The sequence below is a fragment of the Cavia porcellus genome, unplaced genomic scaffold (genome assembly GCF_034190915.1).
Source record: "Cavia porcellus strain 051 isolate PalLab524CR breed Dunkin Hartley unplaced genomic scaffold, mCavPor4.1 scaffold_6, whole genome shotgun sequence".
Classification (NCBI taxonomy): Eukaryota; Metazoa; Chordata; class Mammalia; order Rodentia; family Caviidae; genus Cavia; species Cavia porcellus.
In genome coordinates this window covers 12,761,311-12,784,312 of record NW_026947489.1, presented here as the reverse complement: position 1 = coordinate 12,784,312, position 23,002 = coordinate 12,761,311, and the positions used below count along the sequence as shown (strand labels likewise).

At 38.1% G+C, this 23,002-nt stretch overlaps 1 long non-coding RNA gene across 2 annotated transcripts in view; it reads left to right on the top strand.

Moving 5' to 3' along the window:
• Positions 1–21,493, top strand: part of LOC106028863 (uncharacterized) — a 63,605-nt gene extending 42,112 nt beyond the window's left edge. The window contains exon 3 of one of the 2 annotated variants that reach the window (XR_010047937.1): positions 17,420–21,493. This is a non-coding gene — a long non-coding RNA (uncharacterized LOC106028863). Of the gene's footprint in view, positions 1–8,419; positions 9,462–17,419 lie in introns of those variants that run through there. The other variant, XR_010047938.1, reaches the window with a different exon arrangement.
• The last annotated feature ends 1,509 nt before the right edge of the window (positions 21,494–23,002 follow it).

Genomic DNA, 23,002 nt, shown 5'->3' with positions numbered 1-23,002 from the left:
GGTTTTAGGAAGATTAACCCAGAGTTGGGGTCTTGCTATGCAGATCCCCACCATGGGAATGGAGAGCTATAGGCAAGCGGCAGGGGTGATATAGTAGATGTGGCGAATGGCATTAAAGAGCAGGACTGAACTGGAGGGAGGTGACAAAGGGCCAGCCTGGTGACTCTGTAGGTCAAAAGGGAGACACCTGTCCTCATGACTCAGAGCCCTGGTAGCCAGGGAGCTATGGGGACAGATGTAGAGACCAGGACATTTGGAGATGAATCCATGATGCCTCAGGTAGGATCATGGAGGAAATAAATTTACACTGAATTTATTAATGACTTTCTCCAATAATTAAATATTTTAATGATGCATTGATTTTTCTCCTCTGATATAATATGTGTGCAAAGCAAGGCACTGATGATGTCTAGATGAGATTTTCTTTCCTACCTAGGATCGAATTCACAACCTTGTGATAGCCAGACGGACTGTATACCACTGAGGTATATCCCTTAGCTGAGTTTTTAAACTCCATAAATACAGGTGTGACAAAGCTCATATTTTGATTACATTCAGGTGACAAAACATCGGACTGTTTAACACTGCTGAAGGAGGGACCAGAAAAGGAAGTCTTAGGCCTCCATACACAGTTGTTTAAGGAACCGGTGAGAAGGGATGAGAAAGTAGGGTATCCATTATCTGGGTGGTGCTGTAAATTGATGCCTGGGTTTCCTTCCTAGATATTCTGATGGTTTGAGAAGCAGTTTGTGCAGGGAGATTTTATAACATGACTTTATAACAGCATCCCCTTGGTGTACTATTGGAGAGAAAGGACAGGACCAGGCAAGATCTTGGAGCTTGGCCCACGATAAAGGGAAAAGTGTGGTAGTAGTTCACCTTGTGCCAGACGCCTTGGCATGGGTGTTGTGCTGCACAATTCCTCCACTCTTCTCTGGTCCTCTGGGTGCAGTTTAAGTAATTTCAGTCTGAAATTCAGAAAGGAGGTGCAATGCACAGCAGGACTCTTTGCTCGAACACTTCCATCCCTGATCTTCGGGAAATAAAAGTAAACAACTGTTGGCTTAGTGCATGTGAATTCTCCAGAAAGAAAACTCTAAATTTAATGTTGCACAATGGTGTGCATACTTACTCGACATGTTAGTTTTTGGTTTTATTTATTGAATGTATTTTAAACTTTTCATGTTTCACCCAGAACCTAGGTTTACACACACCTCTAGCCAATTTAGTGACACAGTTGTATTAGTTAGTAGATGGGGAATATCAATTTCAGGGGCAGAAGACTATGAGAGATAATGACAAATGACAGTGAATAATCCAAGAAAAATTAGAAGACTCAAAATTAGAAGACTGTCATTTATTGAGCACCTACTTATGCTAGGTACAGTGAGAGGTGCTTAGTATGTTCTTCATTTAGTTCTATAGTAGATTTGTAATCTGCCCAGCATCTAAATCCACTCTTTTTAAGATTTTTTTTGGAGAAATAGAACCCTGCTGTCCATTTGAAACTCTGAAAGGTATAATTTTCTTCATTCTCTGCCAATCAGGGACATCTGAGGTCCAAATGGTAACATGATGGCAGAGGGACAGATAGCAGGTATCTTCACTGACGTCATAGCTGTGCCATGTCATGACACCGAAGATCTGATGGCTGGGTGCTCACTGGACTTAGTGGCTGCTCCTGGATTGTCTCCTGCATCATCTCCTGATTCCTGTTCATTTCCTTTGCTCCATGGGCCCTAATTTCTTTGAATCCCATAATTATCTGGCATCATTCCAAACATTTATTTTCCTATTAAATTAGCCAGAGTTCCTTTCTCTTACTTGCAGCTAAGATTCTCAACCCGCACAAATGCTGATGACAATTCTGAGACATGTATTTACCTACTCGCATTCTTAGTCAATGACAGAAATTCAGAGAGGTTAAAGGACTTTCCTGAGATCACAGAGTGACAGAGAGGCTGAGCCAGGGTCCCACCTCAGGTTTTTCCTATAGAGGCCATCATGGGTTGGGTGAGCAGTCCTGACTTCAAAATTCCTGGGGACACTATACCTTTTCATCATGAGAAATGTGGCTCCTGAGCTACTTTATTAGTAGTTCATTTATTTTAAAGAAAAGAGGGGGTGTTTATGTTAAAATTCTTAAACAACAATTGAAAATTGTTTTAAATAAGCTTTTAAAAAATTCACTGAAAACCTGTTTATAATTCTAATGACACTGGAGGTTGAGGTAACAAAGATCGCAAATTCAAGTCCCCTTTGAACAATTTAGTGAGACTGTCTCAAACTGAACCCCCCCCAGAAAGATCAAAAAGATAAGGGCAAGGCAGTTCAATTTCCAGAACTAGAAATAAATGTATTAAAGACAAATTATTTGAAACTTTGAATGTGGATTCTTGAGCTATTTGGAAAATGTTGCACCTAAAACAACTTTGATAGAAGGGTGCAAACTGTCCATCAAGCAACAAAACAGAAAGAATTCTCAAATGCACGAGGGAATGTGAAGAGCACTGGGACCTGTCCCAAGGCCTGGGCCCCGTGGTTTATCCCTGGGTGCCTGGCCAGGAGGAGATGCTGTGAACGTATTCAGGGAGTTGCTGCAGCCCATCCTGCACACGCCTGCTCTCCACCACCCTAGCAGCTGCATGTGTCATGTTCCCGAGACCCGCGGACGGTGATTGTGACCAATTACATAAGATGCCATGTTCCCTAATCACATCACTTGCAGCCCTGTGAACGGCGGTGACAAGAGTTTGAGGGAGAAGATCACAGCTGTCTAACAAAAAAGAAAACAAATCAGATAAAGCAGATCATTTAGTGCACAGGAGCACAAACTGCAGGCGGCACAGGAGGGCTGGGTGATGGGGTCTCATTTACTCTCTAACCCACCTGTACCTCGACCCATTTCTAGCCAGAACCCCAAGTCACATGCTGAAGGGAGCCATGCAGATATGGCCCTGTGCACCCAGCTTGCCTGTCTGTTTATCTGTTCCTGCTTAGAGCCCTCGCTCCTGTTCTGCGAAGTGAGCATTGTCACTTTGGTAAATTTGGAGCTCATCACTGTCAGTGAGGAGACAGCTCTTACTAATCAAAGCACAAACACCACGAACATCGCTCCCTGTTCTGCTCTGAAGCAGTTCTAAACTTCAGATGCCACCACTCTGTTTTTAATCTGTCTTCAAAGAGAGAACCAACTGTCTTGCATTAAACACCAGGCAGTTCTTGAAGTCATGTGTGATGAAAGTGATTAAATAATTAATTCAAACAAAGGTGATTTCTGAGTCAGGTTAGGGGTCAGTATGAAAAAGAAGTCTTGATTTAAAGCAGCATTTACTCTGTGTGCTGTGGAAAAATATTTTTAATATGAAATTATTGTACGGGAAACAGCAAACCCATTCCCTCACTTCCTGGGCTCTGGGCTTTGAGACCTCTGACTGATTTTTGAACTGCCTGGAGGTATTCTCTTCTGCCCTCAGCCTCTGCAACTCCTAGTGCTGTTCCTGGAAGAGTCTTCTCCCTGATTTTTATCTGGGCTTCTCTTTTCAGGGTAGATTTTTGTCAGTTGTCACTTTTCCAGAGAGTTCATCCATTATAGTTCAGATCTAAAATGCTCTAAGGTCTCATGCGTTCAGAGGTAAGGCTTTTGGGAAGTGACTGTGTCATGGGAGTGCTTTATATATCAGTGGATTAGTCCTTAGCTGAATGTGCTGTTGGGATTGGGGACGGGTGGGAGAGCAGGGTACGGGGGTGTGACCGGGAAGGACAGCAAACCCTTGTCCCTTGTCTCTTTGCTTCCCAGATGCCATGGGTTGAATAGCGTCCTTTGCCATGCCCTCCTAACATACCCCTTCTGATTTATAACCACCTATCTTAATTACTTTCTTGTTGTTGAGACGAAATACCTGACACCCACAAGCTAAAAGAGGAGAGGTTTACTTTAGCTCCCAGTCTGTAGATGTTTCAGTTCATAGCCAGTTGGCTCCAAGGCAGGGTAGCATGGCACAGGGACATCACAGAGGAGAAACAGTCCACAGCAAGGCAGGCAGAAGCAAGAGCAGCAGGCTTCCTCCTCCCTTAGCTTTTTACTCAATCCGGGTCACATGCCTATTGGCTGGTGCCGTCACACCCACGGTGTGTCCTTTCTCTTCAGTTAGTCCATCATTTACACCCAGAACTATGTTAAACCAGTCAGTGTACTAATCCAGTATCACATACCCCCAATCCAGTATTACACACCCCTGATTCAGTATCACATACCCGTGATCCAGTCACCCCAGAGCCCCTCATGAGCGCATGAGACTTTGGGCCGACATCTAGATACAAGTCATAATACCATTGGACCATGGCTGCATTTTCAGATACCCTAAATCAGATACATCAATCTTCCTATTAATGGTGAAGGTCGAGTATTTTGTTCCAGGAAAGAGAAAGTGAATAATATACCAGCCCTGACTGCCTTAGCTGTAGTGTGGCTTCTCTTCTTAAATTCTCTTGTTTGTACCCTCTTTTTACTCCTCCATGGCACCTATCCTCACTGGTACTTAGTCTTACATCAATTCTTCTATTACCAGGCTTTCCTCACCAAATATACGTACCTCAAAGACAGTATTTGATCATCTTTTCTCCAGGCAGGAGCTCCCATTCTTAGTATTCTCTGAACAGAGTTTGTAGAAATGAATAGTTGTTCAATGAACAAATGGATGAGTGCGTGAAACTCAAAAGTGAAAATTCTTTGAATCTTTTCTTTCTTTAAAAGATGCTTGGGATTGAACCACGGGCTGGCACATGCCAGGCAACCACTTTACCAACCAAGTTATATTCCCAACTCCTTTTACCTTTTCTAAGATCAGAATTAGCTCTCAGAAGTGCATATGATAATGAAAGGCATTGTATATACTTCTAAACAGTAAAACTTGCCCACTCAAAGGCTACATTCACATGTAGACTAGAGATGAATTCTTTCAAAACAAAGTAAACTCAACTGGCTCTGTTCTGAAAATAAACTGTGAACCTTCCGAGATTCCTTTTTCAATAAATCAAGAAATGTTGACTGGGAGGATGGATGGCTTCCATTCTGTGATGCACCCCCATGGCTGTGCATATCTGATTTACAGTAGCTGATCTGAAGCAGTTAGGCCTTGAACCAATGCTATGGGTATGATAGTCAACCTGCCCTGGCTGTGTCCAGCTGTCTGGCTGCAATGGTTGTATCCAGCTGTCTGGCTGCACTGGCTGCTAATTTTTGGTGCACCTTGACCCTTCCTTGTAGAGTAACAAGCAAGTGGGTCAGTGGGCTGTAATGGTAATTATTAGGAACATCTAAGTGCACTTTTCCAGTATCTCTTACCTCTAGACAACCTGATAGGTTTTTCTAAGGGTCCAATCCTGATATTAAAACTCAAAAATTCCAAGTTTTTCTTAAATCAGATATTCTGACGTAGTGAGACTGAGATCTGTCTCGAGGATATTGATCCTTTTAATGCAGTCACCCAAGTGACAGTTTATTCAGGGTGTTAAACAGCAGAACAAGTACAGACAAGTATGTAGAAACACATCTTGAATAAAATAGTAATTACTTATATTTACAAATTCGTTGCTGCTAGGGAGATGAAAAACAGTCCATTGTTATTTCAAAATTGTTGTCAAAATTAGGGTGGATTTAAAAGCAAAGGACTTTAGGAGAGGAAGGAATGTCTGGGCCAGATGTAAGGTGGGAAGGGCATAAGTGCAAAGGGACTGCAGGGCATTGCAAGCTCAGATGTGTGCAGGGAAGTTTCAAGACAAAGCAGTCTGCGACCAGCACAGAAGAGAAAGGCGGGCATTGTTGTCATGGCTGGTGATGGTGGGTGAACGGCATTCTGTAGCTGCAGCCCAGCCCAGGAAGAAGTGAGGAGAAGCCAGGCGTAGAGTCAGAGCTCCATTAACCAAGAGGATGCTGGGTCCATGGGTGCCTGAAGTGCAAATCAAAGAAACGAATGGTAGAAGTTTGTCACATAGCCCCTAGAATGGGGTGAAGTTGGAATAAGGGACTTAGAGGCCACATCCAAGAAAAGTGACCACAGCTGGCCCATAGGAAGCCCTGGCTCTGAGTATTGATATAATTCTGTTCTTTGCTAGTGTGAAGGCCCCTTTCATTTAAAGCCAACGTAATACATGCATAGAGAAAAAAATCTATTAGTGAAAAGAGCTAAAGAACTTATTAGTCAACATAGTTTAAGCTAAATCTATAGATGACTATTTCCCATGATGACTTAAAATATTTAGTAAATGCCTATGATTTTTAGTATAGGACAGCATATAATAATCAAATAATTAGGTTTACAGATTATATTTTGGTTGTAACTTCAAGTGCAATGAAGAGCACAATTACAATTTTAGAAAGCAGTGAATAAGCTTTGTTCGAAAGTTTGCTGTTCTCGAGGGAATTTTCAGTGGAAATACTGTGGTTGGATGGGACCAGACACTGTATGAATGTTTTGATATATGGAGTTATAATTGCCGTCAATGTAAGTGATGTGGCTTTACTAAGAGAGATGATTACTTAGGGTTTTCCAAAACCCCCTAAAAATGCTTCTATACACATGTAACCACATGTGGTATAAATAAAATGTGAGTCAAAAGGATGAGGAAAGATAAACGTATAATTAAAAACAGCTCAGTATCTGCTCGGGTTCGTCCATTTCCACCAAGACATGTGCGGTTGATGGCGGTTATGGACCCGCAGTCTATCAGCATCGACTGCATGCGATAAAACCTAGCAATTCAGCCTGGCCTCCAATTATTGTACACAAACAATAAATCTACCCCGTTAGCAGAATAACTATGATAACTGTTGATAATGTTGGCAAGTGGCAGAATGTGATCCTTGAGTAAACAGATTTGTGTTAAGAAACGAAGATTACTTGGGCTTTCAGTGCCTCGCATGACTTCCGGTCTCTTATCTGTAGTTTGAATTAAAAGCCAGGTTGTAGCCTTGAAAGCATCTATGCTAATTACTGTTTAGGGGTCCAATAAAAGATCTCAGTCTAACCATTTATTTGTGAAAATGAAATTTTCATCTATAGAAGGTCAGTTTTGGTTGAAATAATATAAAAGCAGAAGTCAAGGTTCTTTTGCCATGAAAACTTGCTTATGGAGCAAATATTTGATATTCTTTCCTTAACCTTAAATCCTGCTCTTCATCTTGTAAGAAAAATAATAAATGTAAGTACAATAAAATGATGAAATCATCATTTGAGTTTTTCTCTGGGAGACAGTCATCTAAATAGATGAGAAATCTTTTCCAAACGTTGCTAGATGAAATACCCTGATACATGCTATCTGAGAGTGAGTGGACAGCTAGCATTTCATCAGCCATGGTTTCATGTTGTTTTCTAAAGATGAATTTAAAAACTATGGTTTACATCAAGATGTAGAGTTGCTATCTTTCTGGGATGTACTTTCAGAGAAGCTAGTTGTATATGCTATGTATCTATATGGGTGTCCAGAAAACATCCTCTAAGTTCCAAGTTACCATGCTGCACTGTATCCGGGGGGAGGAAGCTGACAGATGTACACATTTTCAAAGTCAAAGGCCAATCTTATGGCTGTTATCTTATTTTGGATAACTGATACTTTATTCTTCATGGATTTAGAAGTTTAATTCAAGATGTCTATAGAGGGTATGTGTGCTGTGTATGTAGACGTGAGTATAATTTTTCTCTTTGAAGACTTTTATTTAAATATGACATACACATTTACATGTAATTTACATATAATAAATCCATCAATTCAAAAGACAAGTGGGTAAATTTGACAAATGTGTGCATTCACATGACCACCCCTGCAATTGTGATTTAGAACCCCATAAAATGTTCCCTCACGCTCCCTCCTCTTCATGCCGGTGTCAACCACTAATATATAACTAATATATATATATACACATATAAATATATATTTATTTGATATATATATAAAATATATATCTAAATAATGCAAATAAAATTTTACAAATACAGTGTTACACTTATATTTAAGGTATACAACATGATGTTCTGGTATACAACACATAGTTAGATGATTATTATTCTTAAGCTAGGTCATTCATATATATCATCTTGTATAGTTATCTCTTTTTTCTCCTTCCTTCCTTCCTTCCTTCCTTCCTTCCTTCCTTCCTTCCTTCTTCCCTTCTTTCTTTTCTTCCTTCCTTTCTTCTTTCTTTCTTTTCAATATGGCACTTAAGATCTACCTCCAGGCAAATATCCAGCCCCAATGTAATGCTAAGCATAGTGTTCGTGATGCTCGTTAGAGCTCTAAACTTACCCATCTCACAAATTAGCAGCAACTTTATACGCCTTGACTTACCTTGTCCTCCCCAACCCCTAACTCCAGTTACCACCGTTCTGTTCCTTATTTATATATATTTGATTTTTTAAAGGTCCTCCTTATATGTGAAATAATATACTTCATCCCGTGGCTGGCTCTTTTGACGAAGCATGTCTTCTGAGTTTGCCCATGTGGTGGCAGATTGTAGAATCTCCTTATTCAAGAATGAACAGTACTCAGTTTATGTGTATCTTGCACCGTCTTCATTCACTTCGCTGTCAAGGTCCCTTCAGGTCATCTCCATAGTTTAGCTGCTGAGAAGAGCTGCCGGGAACGTGGGGTGGGGTGGAGACAACTTCACGGTGACTTCACTGCCTTTGTGAATATACTCGGAAGAAGGATTGTGGATAATATCATTCACTTGTTTTTGAGAATGTCTACATCGTGTTCCATGAAGGCCATGCCTACCTCCATTCCCACTGATAGTGTGTAATGTTCTCTGCTGTCCACATCTTCAATAACTCTTGCTCTTTCTCTCTCTCCTTGATCACTACCAGCAGACATGGCGTGTTACGTCATTGTGGTTTTACTTTATATTTTCCCCAGTGACTAATGAGGTTTTTAAAAGTATACTCTTGTCCTTTGTAAAATTTCATATAAATAAAATGAAAGATTGAGATCCCTGGGTGATAGGATTAATATATGCGTAACTCTACAGGAAAGTGCTAACCTCTTCCAAAGTAATCGCACCATTTCCTGTCCCACAAGCACTATGGACGCTTCCAGGTGCTTCATTTCCTTGTGAACTTCTGGTACTTACAATCTTTCCAATTTTATTTGCCTTAATGAGGGTGTAGTTTTATGCTATGGTGGTTTTGATGTACTAATGTATTTTTTTATTTTAATGACTGATGGTATTGAACAATATCTTTTCATGATTTTGTCATTTGTGTGTCTTTTTGATTAAGATCTTTGCATGCATTTGAGTTGTATTATTTGTCTTCCTACATTGGGTTACTAATGTTCTTATCTATTTTGAGTGAAAGATTTTTGATGCATATAGGTATATGGTTTGGAAATATTTTGCTGTAGTCTATGGTGTGTCTTTTCATTTTTTTAATTATTTAAAAATTAAAGTTTTTGATGAAATATAATTTACTACTACTTTAGAATAATGTATGCTTCTTCATACTGTCTACAAAATGTAGTCTTTACATTTAGTTTAATTGAACCTGTTTTAGTTAATTTTTTCCAGTAGTATGATATAACCATTGGGATTTATTTTGACTATGTAGTTGTCCAATTGCTTCAATGTCATTTGCTGAAAGGACTATCTTTTTCAATAGAATTATCTTTGCATTTCTCCAGAAACTGAGTTCCTTTCTTGTCTGGGTGGATTTTTGGACAACTAATTTTTCTATTCCATTGAACTATTCTTTATAATCTCATGACAATACTACACTGTATTGATTGTTGTAGTAAGTCTTGAAAAGAGGCAATTTACATTTTCCATGTTGTTCACCTTTAAATAATTATGGATAATTTTGGTCCTTTGAGTGCCTAAATCAATTTTATTTGTTTATTTATTTATTTTATTTTAAAGATAGTAAAAATCCAACAAAACAAACGAGAACAAAGCCAATCAAAACAGAGCAGCAAAATTGGTACAGAAATTCAAAGCAGGACACTAGGAGAACAATAATTGCTATGATAGCATATCTTGTCATTTTCACAATAGTTGTGCATTCCATCAGTTATAGCAAAATCAGACCAAAACAGAACAGAATAAAACCAATCAAACAGAATATTGAATAAAGCAAAACAATCAGAACAAAGCCAAAACAGTGAGAGCAATATTGGATTTCAAAGACAAGATAGAAGGAAATCCCCCATATTTGCTGTATTGCATATGGACATCCACCCAACAGATGCTCAGACCACTGGCCCAGGCTTTCAAAATCGACCAGACAATACAAGCATTTAGTTGCTTTATGTACCTTAGTTGCTATCATCTCAGCCTATCCTCTGAGCCAGTGGGTTGCTTATGGGGAAGGTGGGTTTGATGTTCAGCTCACATGGCAGTAGGCTCATGGGAGGCACTGACTTTTCTTGGAAGCCTCACGGTTTGCACCACTTATCAGAAAGGTTGGCTAGTTGACTTCTCAAATAAATTTTAGAATAATCTCTTTTTCTTAAAATAAAAACTTTTCAGAAATTGCAGTAAGCCTTTTATCAGTGAAAGGTGAATTAATATCAAGGATATCTTAATATCAAGTGTATGAACCTGTTATACTCTTTCATCTATGAAGGTATTCTTTAATTTCCTTCAGCAAGATTTTTCACATATCTTACATTTCTATGCTAGTAGAAAGAATATATTATGCATTCATTTATCCATTTATTTACTTTTGTGGTACTGGGGTGGAATACAGGACCTCAAATATGGTTGCCAATTGTTCCTGAGCTGTATCTCCAGTTATTTTTCCTATATTTTGATTTCTAGTACTTTATTCATAGTGGATGAAAATATAATTAATTTTTAATATCAGCCAGATAGTTTATAAAGTTGCTAAATTTGCTATAAGTTCTAGGGGAATTTTAAAAATATAGATTATTTCAATAGTCTTCATTGATGATTATATTGGTTGTGATTAAAAAACAGTTTGGGAGGACTTCCGGGAAGATGGCAGAGTAGTGAGAAGCAAAGGAAATAGCATCTCTGAGAGACATCATCTAGATGTGAGAATAAACCATGGCGAGGTAGGCAAGAAGGAAAGAAGTGGGTCCCTTGGACCTGGAAAGAGCCTGAAGTCTGAATTGAAGCCCACAGAGAGAGTAAGAAGAAAATCTTTAATGAAAAAGAAGGCATAGCTGGCAGTGCCCTGGCCAGGTGCTGGACTCACTGTGTGAGGGGAGCTGCTGGACCCTGGGGATGTGCAGTCATGGTGACAGTGGTGGCTGACAACCCTGGGGCCTCTGTGGAGAAACTCAGCAGTGGAGGAGAGTGAGGGACGTGGAGGACTCTGCTGGCCAGTGGTGATTGCAGAGGACTCGGCCACCCCTTGGGAGGGAGAGATTGGCCAGGAGCCATTTTGGAGCTGGGCTGGATAAATCCAGAGCCAGAACTGCTGCCGGCTTCCTCCAGCAGCTCTTAGCTGGGTGCATACCTGAGGAAACTGCTTGTTCTGCAGTGAGCCCAGTGAGTCTGGTCTCAGGCAGGCCGCTAAGGTTCCCTACTAGTCAGTTATAAAGCAGCTCCTGGCTTGCAGGGACACAGCGGCACGAATTGGGATTCTATCTCCACAGGCTGTCTACTAGGGAGCCCAGAGAGAATCCTGGAAATGAACTACCTGTTTTATTTTGATCAGTCTGCTTTTTATTTCTGTTTCTCTCATATCTATCTATCTATCATCTGTTTATTTATTTATTTACTGGAGTGTGAATATGGCTCCTAAGCTCCTTGTGGGTGTGGTTTTGTTGTATACCTTTTATCTCTCCCAGCCCTTTTCTTTCAGTTTTCTGCATCATTTTCCCTAAATTGGTTGGATCCATCTTTGTCCTCTAAACTACTAGTAATCTCTTTTTTCCCACTTTTCTGTTTTTTCTTTAATCCATTTTGAATCTTAATCCTTGAGGACAGAATCGATGTATTACAAGCTTACATATTGTATATAACTCTTTTGCATTCCATTGAAAAGATATGAGATGACACTTAAACAGACAAAATCTCAGATACCCTGTTCACCAAATGCAAACCGAGGGGCAAGGATGCTGGAAAATCTGAAAGCCCCCTACCAGGGCTCTCCAGAGTGGTAACAAAGCAATTGAATGAGGCTCTAGAAAAAATGAAATCAGAAATAATCTCTCAAATAACTACAGAGATTACCAAAATACATGCCATGCTTAGTGATGTTAGAGCAGATCCAGACAAAATAAAATAGATTAACTCAAGCAAATTATAGAAGCATAACATAAGAAACAAATTGAGTCCATAAAGCAGATTCAAGAAGATATTCACGAGAATAAAACTCCATTGAAAGTATTTGAAGCAGATTAGGCCAATGTGAGGACAGAATCTCAGATATTGAAGACAGGCTTGAAGTTAGTGATTGGGAAAAAAAGATGTCTCAAAACTAGCAAGGGAACATGAGAAATCAATCCAGCAGCTGCTCAATGAGATAAACAACAATAATTTAAGATTAATTGGAGTTAATGAACAAGCAAGAGATACTACAGATGACATTAAAAACATCTTCACAGACACCATGACAGAAAACTTTCCTGGTAGAGAAAAAGAATTTGACATACAAATAAGTGAGTCATATAGAATCCCAATTAGCAATGATCTACATTCAGGCTTCTCATAGTCAAGATTTGAGAAATGCAACACAAGAATAGAATTTTAAAAGCTGTTAGGGAAAAGAAACAAATAACTTATAAAGGAGAGTCTATGAGAATTGCAGCTGACTTCTCTGCACAAACTCTCAAGTCAAGGAGATCTAGGAGTGAAGTATCCCAAGTTTTAAAGAAAACAACTTTCAAACCATATTGATGTATCTCACAAAACTATCTTTCAAAATTGAAGTAGAAATAAGATACTTCCATTATAAAGAATGTCTGAGGAAATTTATGGCAAGCAAACCAGCACTCCAAAATGTTCTGAAGGAGATTCTAGAAAAAGATAATAAAGACTACAATTCCATAAACCGCAACAGAAGAAATCCACCAGGAAAGGCAAACAATTACAGTGAAGGGAAAAAGAGTAAAAAGTAGGGGGAGCAGGAGCCAATAATAGGAAAATAACATAATAAGAATAAATCAATATATATCAGTTTTAACTACTGATGCTAATTGTCTCAGTTCACCAGTCAAAAGACGTAGACTAGCAGAATGGATCAAGAAGCAAGATCCAACAATATGCTGCATAGAGGAAACACATTTAATCCAAAGATAAATTCATAGCTGAAAGTTAAAGGATGGAATACAATAGTCCATACAATAGGAATTCATAAAAAAGCAGGGGTTGATATTTGATTTGCATATAAAGCAAATTTCAAACCAAGACTGATTAAGAGAGATAAAGAAGGTCACTACATCCTGGTAAACAACCCAAGAGGAAGAGATAACAATCTTAAATATATATGCAACAAATATTAGTACACCCAGTTATATAAAACAATTAGTAATGGACATGAAAAATCAAATAAGGCTTAACAAGATTACACTAAGAGGCCTCAATACTCTGGTCACAAAAAGACAGATCAACTAGACAAAAAATCAATAATGAAATATTAGAACTAAGTCAAACTTTTGAGTAAATAGACTTAGTAGATATCTATAGAGTTTTCCACCCCACAACATCAGAATACACATTCTTGTCACCTGCACATGGGACATTCTCCAAAATAGATTACATAGTGGCTCATAGAACACGCTCAAGTAAATGTAAAAGAATCAAAATTATCCCATGCGTATGATCAGAACACAGCACAATGAAATTGGAAATACATGTCAAAGGAAATCACAAGAACTTCATCAAAACATGGGAATTAAATAGCACCCTATTGAATAATCAATGTGTCACAGATGAAATTAAAAAAGAGGTTAGACAGTTTTTGCAGTTCAGTGATAATGATAATACATCAAAGCAGAACTTGTGGGACACAATGAAAAAAGTCTTAAGGGGGAAATTTATAGCACTAAATACCCATATCAGGAAAACAGAGAAGCTCATATAAACAACTTAATGTTGAATCTTAAACTTCTAGAAAAAGAAAAGTAGGCTAAACCAAGAGCTCATACAATGGAGGAAATGATAAGGATCAGAGCAGAGATTAATACCCAGGAGACCAAAATATATATATATATATATATATATATATATATATATATATATAAAGAATCAATGGTTGAAGAGTTGGTTCTTAGAAAGATTAAATAAAATTAACAAACCCTTGGCTGACCTTATTAGAAAAAGGAAAGAAAAGACTCAAATTTATGCAATCAGGAATGAAAAGAGTGAAATTACAACAGCCCCTGTGGAAATCCACAAAATCATCTATACCTACTTTGAAGACTTCTATTCCTCTAAGATGGAAAATACAGAACAAATAGACAGATTCCTAGATACATATGAATTGCCAAAGCTAAGCCAAGAAGATATAAAAATCCTAAATAACCCAATATCAATAAATGAAATTAAAAATGTAATTAAAAACCTATCAACAAAGAAAATCCCAGGCACTAATGGATTCACTGTTGAATTCTACAAGAAATTAAGTGAAGACCTAACACCACTACTTCTCAAACTCTTCAGTGAAATTGAAAGGGAAGCAATACTCCCAAATTCATTCCTGGAAGCAAGCAGTACTGATTCTGAAACCAGAGAAGGACTCAACCAAGAAACAGAATTACAGGTCAATCTCCCTAATGAACATTGATTCAAAAATCCTCAATAAGGATTACTGGCAAGCAGATTGCAGCAAATTATCAAGAAGATTGTACAGCATTATCAAGTGGGATCCATCCCAGGGATGTAGGGATGGTTCAACACACATAAATCCTTAAGTGTAATACGTCATATTAACAGAGACAATGACAAAAATCATATGATCAGGCCAGAGATTTAGCTCAGCGGTATAAAACCCTACCTGGCAAGTGCAAGACTGTGAATTCACTCCCTGGTACAAAAAAAAAATCATACAATCATCTCAATAGATGCAGAAAAACTTTTGACAAAGTGTAGAACCCATTCATGATAAAAATCCTACAGAAAATTGGAATAGAAGGTCTCTGTCTCAATCTGATAAAAGTCATCTATGACAAACTAACAGCCAACATCATACTAAATGGACAAAAAATTAAAAACTTTCACTCTAAAATCAGGAAACAAGACAAAGATATCCACCGTCTCCACTCCTATTCAACATTGTCCTGGAAACTTTAGCCAGAGCAATTAGACAAGAGAAAGAAACAAAAGGAATAAAGATAGGAAAGGAAGAAGTTAAATTATTATTTGCTGATGATATAATACTCTACTTAGAAGACTCCAAAGACTACACCAAAAGACTCATAATTTAATAAGCAAATTTAGTAATGTAGCTGGTTATAAAGTCAACACTCAAAAATCAATAGCCTTCTTGTATGTGAGTAACAAACTCACTGAGACAGAGATCAGTGAAACTATACCTTTTACAATAGCATTCAAAACAATTGAATTACCTAGGAGTCAATCTAACAAAAGATGTGAAAGACCTCTACATTGAAAACTATAGTAGTCTGAAAAAGGAGATTGAAGAAGGTATTAGGAAATGGAGAGATATCTCATGCTCTTGGGTAAGAAGAACCAACATAGTGAAAATGGCCATACTCCCAAAAACTGTTATACAGATTCAGTGCAACTTGTATCTAAATTCCAATAGCATATCTCATAGAATCAGAGAAAATCCTAAAATTCATCTGGGATCAGACGAGACCTAGAATAGCAAAGGTGGTCCTGGGCAACAAAGATAAGACGGGGGCATCACAATCCCTGTATTGAAATTATACTATAAAGCTACTGTGATAAAAACAGTGTGGTACTGGCAAAAAAAAAACAGACCTGAAGATCAGTGGAACACATTAGAAGAAATAATTGCGGGTAGACTAAGCTGCCTTATTTTTGACAAAGGTGTCAAACACATTCATTGGAAGAGAGATAGTCTGTTTAACAAATGGTGTTGGAAAAACTGGCTTTCTACTAGTGAAGATTAAAACTGGATGTATATCTTTCATTTTGTACTAAGCTAAAATCAGAATGGATTAAAGATCTTAATATTAAAACAGAAACATTAAATCACTGGAAGATACAGTAGGTAAAACTCTTGAAGACATTGTGTAGGCAAAGACTTTATGAATAAAATCCAGACTGCACAGGACCTACTGCAAGGAATCAACAAACGGGATCTCATCTGACTGAAAAGCTTTTGCACAGCAAGAGAAATCACCAATGGAGGAAAGAAACAGCCCACTATGTAGGAGAAAATATTTGCCACTGTTTCTTTGATAAAGGATAATTATTTTTTTTATTTAGAAAAAAAAGCAAAACAGAAAAAAGATAGAAATAATACAGAATTTCAAGAAAACAGTAAGAAATCACTAGTTGATAAATTACATATTGTTATCTTACACGTTACAAAAATCAAAGCATAAAAAGTGGACAATCAAACAATGACAGTACAAAATATTCTGTTTGATAAACTAACAAAAACTTAGTAGTATGATTATCTATCTTGCACACTTAAACAAAGTCACATCCTTTAGAGCACTTTCTTTCCCTTTCATTATTATAATATCTATTATACATCTTGGGTCATATTATTCTTTCAGGTTTTTATTATTATTTTTATACTAGAGAGACAATGTAGTATTTACAAATGTGAGTCTGATTTATTTCACTTATGAGGATAATCTCAAGTTGCTTCCATTTATCTATAAAAGTCTTAAGATCAGCCTTTTTTTTATAGCTGAGTAATATCCCATTGTATAAAATACCACATCTTTTTTATCCATTCTGTGGTTGATGACCATTTTGGTTGTTTCCAAGATTTACCTATTACAGTATGCACTACTATAAACATGGGCGCACATATATATTGCTGTGATGTAACCTTTTCAATTTTTCTGGGAAAATACCTAGGAGGGGAATAGCTAGATTGAGTGGAACTTTTAATCCTAGTTTTTTGAGGAATCTCCATACTGACTTCCGCAGTGTCTACACCCATCTCCACTTCCACTAACAGTGGAGAACTGTTCCTTTCCCCCCACAGCTTTGCCAGTATGTGTTAGTGTCTGATTTCTTGATGGCAACCATTCTTTCTGGAGTGAGATGAAAGTGTTTTAATTTGCATTTCTCAAATGACAGTGATGATGAACATTTCATCATGTATTTATTTGCCATTTGTATATCTTCATCTGAGAAAGGTGTGTTCATCTCAGATATGCATTTTTGGAGGGGTCTTTGAATTTGGGGGCTTGATATTTTTTAATTCTTTGTACGTTCTTGGATATAAGTCCTTTGTCTCCTGCTTTTCTGGCTAAAATTCTTTCCCATTCTGTGAATTTTCTTTTACAGGATTGTTATTGAGAACATATAAAGAACTAAAAATAAGCAGTCCTCCCAGATTTAAAGACACAATCCAAAAATGGGCATCTGAAATGAACACACACTTCTCAGATGAAGAAGTACAAATAACAAATAAATGCATGAAAAAAATGTTCAACATTATTGACCACTCAAGACCGAGATTTCACCCCACCCTAGAAAGAATGGCTAGTATTAAGAAATCAACCAATAACAAATGCTGTGAAAAAGGAACTCTTCTCCATTATTGGTGGAAATGTGGATTGGTACAACCACTGTGGAAATCAGTGCAGAGATTCTTAAAAAACTAGGATTGGGGGTTCCATTCAACCCACCTATTCCCATTCTGGGCATCTTCCCAAATATTTAAAAAACATCATACCACAGTGATGTATATGCACCCATGTTTATAGCAACATGGTTTATAATATCTAAATCTTGGAAGCAATATAATGCCCATCAACTGAGGAATTAATACAAAAGATGTGGCATTTCTAGATAATGGAATACTATTCAGTCATAAAGAATGATAAACTGGACATTTTTGTAGATAAATGGATGTTTCTTAAAAACATACTTATTAGTGAAATAAATGTGTCAAGCATGCATAATCACTGCATTATTTCATTAGTATGATAAGGAAAAAAACGTATTTTGTCCTAGAGAGAATGATTTCAGCCAAGCAACAATGCAGGACACACCTGCCTTCCCTTTAACTAACCCACTGTGAGCCATTTTGAGTTGACTTTTGGATGTTTTAACAAATTTCTGATGTGCTATAAGGTTTGAGTTTTCTGCATGTGAATATCCAGTTGTTCCAGTACATTTATTGAGGGTACAATCTTTGGTCCACTTAATTGCTTTTGTGTCTTTGCCAGAAATCAAATGTCTGTTATGTGGGTACCTATTTTGGGACTTTATGTTGGTACTCTGGTGATTTGTCTATCATGATGTCAATGCCATGTTGTCATGATTCATATAACTTTGTCATAAGTCATGAGATTGGAGAGGGTTGGAAGTCTAACGTTTCTTTATCAAAGTTGTTTAGACTACTCTGTCTTATTTATTTTTAAATAAACATAAGAATCAAAATGTTCATCTACATGAAAAGTGATGTTGACAAATTTTTTTTATTTTTATTTTTATTTTTATTTATTTATTTATTTATTTTTGTATTTTGTATTTTTACTGGTACCAGGGATCGAACTCACAATCACAGGCTTGCAAGGTAGGCGCTTATACCACTGAGCTAAATCCCCAGCCCCCATGATGTTGACATTTTGATTAAAGTTTGTGTTTTCTGATCTTTATTATTTTCTCCCATTCATATTTGGTTTCCTTCTCTCTGTTACTTTTGATAAAATAGTGTGCATCTGCTTTGCAAATTTAAATGTTTTTCATTTTTTTCTTACCTTATTGAACTACCTGGGACCTCATCTAGAATGGTGGTCAGAAATAGTGAGAGTGAACAGCTCCTTACCGTTTGAATAGAGGAAGCTTTTACACTTTCATCTCTAGGTGTGATGGTAGCTGTAAGGGGATTTTTTTTTTTTTTTGTCTTTTTTTACTTTTTATTGGTACCGGGGATCGAACTCACGACCGCCTGCTTGCAAGGCAGGTGCTTATGCCTCTGAGCTAAATCCCCAGCCCCTAATATCCTATTTAGTAGTTTTGGATTAGACTTCCTACAATCTTTTCCTGATGAGTCTGTGTCTATGTTCATGAGGAATATTGTACATCAAATAATTTTTTCTTTTCAGTTTTGATACTAGTTTTCAAATAATAGCCATAGAGCTGAATAATTATTGTCATAGAAAATTAGACAAGGAGTTGTGTTAAGTCTGGTGAATGCATCACCTTGCTGTCCATCCTGTGTTTGGTGGTAGCTTAGGTGTCCCTCTGGTTGAGAGCAGACAGTGTTTGTTCCAAGCACACATTCATTTCTGGGGGCTGGGTGAATTCCAAGATAGGTCTTTCTCATGGGAAAGGGTTTTGCATTGATTTTTTTCCCCAGATTTTGTGTCTTTTGGCTTTACATTGCCCTGTTCATTTGCAACTTATATTTTAACTCCAATCCCCAACAAGGCAAGTACCCCTCCTTCATTTCTACTTCCCTCCATGTGTGTGCTCGACCACTGAGCTATAGCCCCGGCCCTTTTAGTTCTTGGCTAGCTGAGTCATATAAGTGCATCTTGAACCTGTGATCAAACTCTTCAAACTCTCTCAGTGCTGGGATTACAGATAATCATCAATTAACACCTGCAGAATTTTACATGGGGTACCCTGGGAAACTCAAGATGGCCTGCTTCTTGAGTTTATATAAAAGTACATTGTGGCTCAATCATATCTAATCCTATGCTCTGGTTGTTGATTTGTATACCATTTTTGGATTTCCTTCAGAATGGTGTTTTTTCCCTGCTAGATTAAAAATGGAGTAAGATACACTCACCACCTTCAAGCTGCTATCAGCTTAATGCAGGGGCTGTTCAGTGCGTCACAGTGTTAAGCGCAGTGTTGTGACATGGGCTACTTAAATCTAACACAAAACTAGGGAATAATTTTAAATCCCAGGACTCTCATATGGGTCCTTACAGTGTCCTAAAAGTATGAGATACTGGTTTAGATTAGGTGACCTCACCTCCCACTGTCTCACACTCTGCTCTCCACAGACAAAGGGAATTGTCCCCTGTGGTCACTGAAGTACATCATGTTAAGCCAATCCTAATTTCCTTTCTCTGTTCATCTGTGGAGGCCCAAGGAAGCCATTAAGTTAGTGATTTCCTCCCAAAGCCACTAGGGGCCCAACCACAATCTATTCAAATTAGGTCTTCTCTGATGCTGTCTAAAATCTCCACCTTTTTTTGTTTCTACAGAAGAGTTTTCAATGGTGTGGGACTCTTTTCGAGTCTTAAAATATGGTGTTTCAGTGAACAAACATTAGAATTCAATCTACATTCACAGCCTTTGCTAAGTACATGAGCTTGTTCAAATTCCCCATGTTTGGTGAGTTTTTGATCCTGCATCCATAAAGGGAGAGCTTGTTAACCACATGGGGTTGTTGTGAAATGGCTTGATTTCCCAGGGTACCCCATGTAAAATTCTGCAGAAGGGAAGTTGGTCCCTCACAGGTGACTGGGGTACGTGGCACACCTATGAGCAAGGAGATGTGAATGTGGCAAGGTCCAGTGAAAACACCTCGCTTCCTACATGGAAAGACCCGGAGTGGAGTTGGTTGAGATGCAAATGTACTGGTCAGATAAAATGGGAGCCAAGAACAGAATCAGAGGAGCCAGTGGATGCGATAGGTGTGTGTGCGGTCCAGCACAGAGGTGATCGAGGCTCAGGTCTCATCCTGGGACTCTCTCTGAAGGCAGATCCATGTGCAGCCAGGGTCATGTGGTTCACATTCTAAACTGAGAAACGTGTCTGCTAGGGAGGGTGGTCGTATGGGTTCCTCACAGCAGAATATCAGTAGAAGAAACTCACTTTGAAGAAGCGTTATTTGTTGTTTCGTGGATATGCAAGTCAAAGGTAGGCAAAACAAAACCAAACCAAAGCAAAAAAAAAAAAAAAAAAAAAAAAAACAAAAAACCCAAACAAACAGACTAATGAAATCCACAGATTCCTGTTCTCGAAATCCATTCACAGTGGTTACTGCAGCTTTTTATGTATCTCTGAAATACAGACCCTTCCTAAAGCAGGTTATATATTCAGTCCAGTGTCCACTTTGTAATAATAACACTTGTAATTCTAGTGTACAGTCTTTCGCAGATAGATGCTGTTAGAGAAAAGTTGTCAGACTAAAAACAGAAATAGACAAGATGGCTGTATGTGGTCAGCATATCTGTAATCCCAGCCAATCTGGCGGCTGAGCCGGAAGGTTCTCCCACTCAAGTCCAGGGGAGCCAACTAAGTGAGACTCTGTTTCAAAAAAAACAAATAATTAAAAAGAGCTAGAGTTATAACACCCTGTGAAGCTCTGGGTTTGATACCTTGTTAAAAAAAAAAAAACAAAACAAAGCAAAACAAAATACATGGTGAACGTTTGACTTTACAGATCTGTAAGCTTCAAAGGAAACAATGAAATTAATGAAAACAAATTTTCAAGATAGAAATTTTGTCAAATGACCAAATTATTTTATTAGAAATAAGAGGCCATGCAAAATGCTATGGAACTGCTAAGCATGATATCATTGAAAGTATTTACTATTCTCAAATAAGAAAATCACTTTCCTCCCTTGGTTATGATGAACGATTGTAATAGGAAAGAACATTTATTGAGTACGCACAGCCCCAGGTATGTGCTAAGCGTGGAAAGTACGCTGTGCCTTTGAGCTCTTACATCACCCCAGGAAATGTGCTAATGACGTGATCTGCACCTCATAAGTGAGGAGACTGAGCCAAAGAGTTGTCAGCAGCAGAGTGTAGCCACAGTCTGGTCCACCTCAGCCCAAATCACTATGACCATGGCTGGTGGGTCAGGTAACAGCTCGAGGGCCCCTCTGGTTGTTCCTTGACTTCTCCGTAGTCCCTGCTTCTGTTCCACAGGGAAAAGAAAAGCTGTTGTTCCTCGGAAACCTGTGTGATGTCTTCTGACCCGCACCCATGGGTGAGGTTGGCAATTTGACCTATTCTTTTCCTGCTCGGCCCCTTAATATCCTAGCAGAGCAGCGGTTTGCACCTAAAGCTACAGAGAAGTCTCCAGGTGCCCCTCCTCTTAAACACTATGCTCCGTGCTGTTCTTATGAGATCCTGAAAACTATTTCATGGGAATTCTGTGTTCAGTGACTCAAATAAGTTTGAAAATCAGCAATTGAGGATGGAGAAGACAGCCCCAGAAAAGAAGGTGGAAATTGACTAAATGACTCTCTTAACAATTCTAACATTTTTTCCCCCCTTTCTCATTGTCATGTATAACAGAGGACCTTTTGCAGGGCTATGAGTTATATGTTGTCATAAAAGATAAGATGCAGAAGCAATTATGAAAATGCAACTTTTTTAAAAATGTAGATTCATATAGATATAAATCAATTGTACTCCTTCATTGTCTTTTTTCCTTTGAATATTTTTCTTTGAAGTGTTTGTATGTTAACATTTAATGGAATATCTTATTATAAAATAAATTAATAAATTTATGTTTTTAGCATTTCTGAATTTTAGTTTCTAATACAATAAATACTGACAGATATAATGTATGCAAATGACTTCACTTAGTGTTTAACTCTTTTAATGCTTAATATTTTTTTTGTACCAGGAATCGAACTCAGGACCTGTCCTTGCCAGGCAGGTGCTTATACTGCTGAGCTATATCCCTGGCCCTGCTTACCTGAGTAATGCTTTTTTGACAAGTGTTACGGGGTCATGATTTGAAAAAGCCTGGAACTCTCTGATTTAATAAAAGAGGTTTGGAAGTTACTGGTGGGTTCTTGGTGGTGGCAGATTGGGATCCTCTTGACAGTGAGTCCGGCTTTGGTTTTACCAAAGTGATGGTTGCTGTACAAATGCACAGACCTCCCAGGCTGTGGAATTGGCCAGAAAGAGGAATTGGTCATATCAGGCGTGAGATCTGCTTCT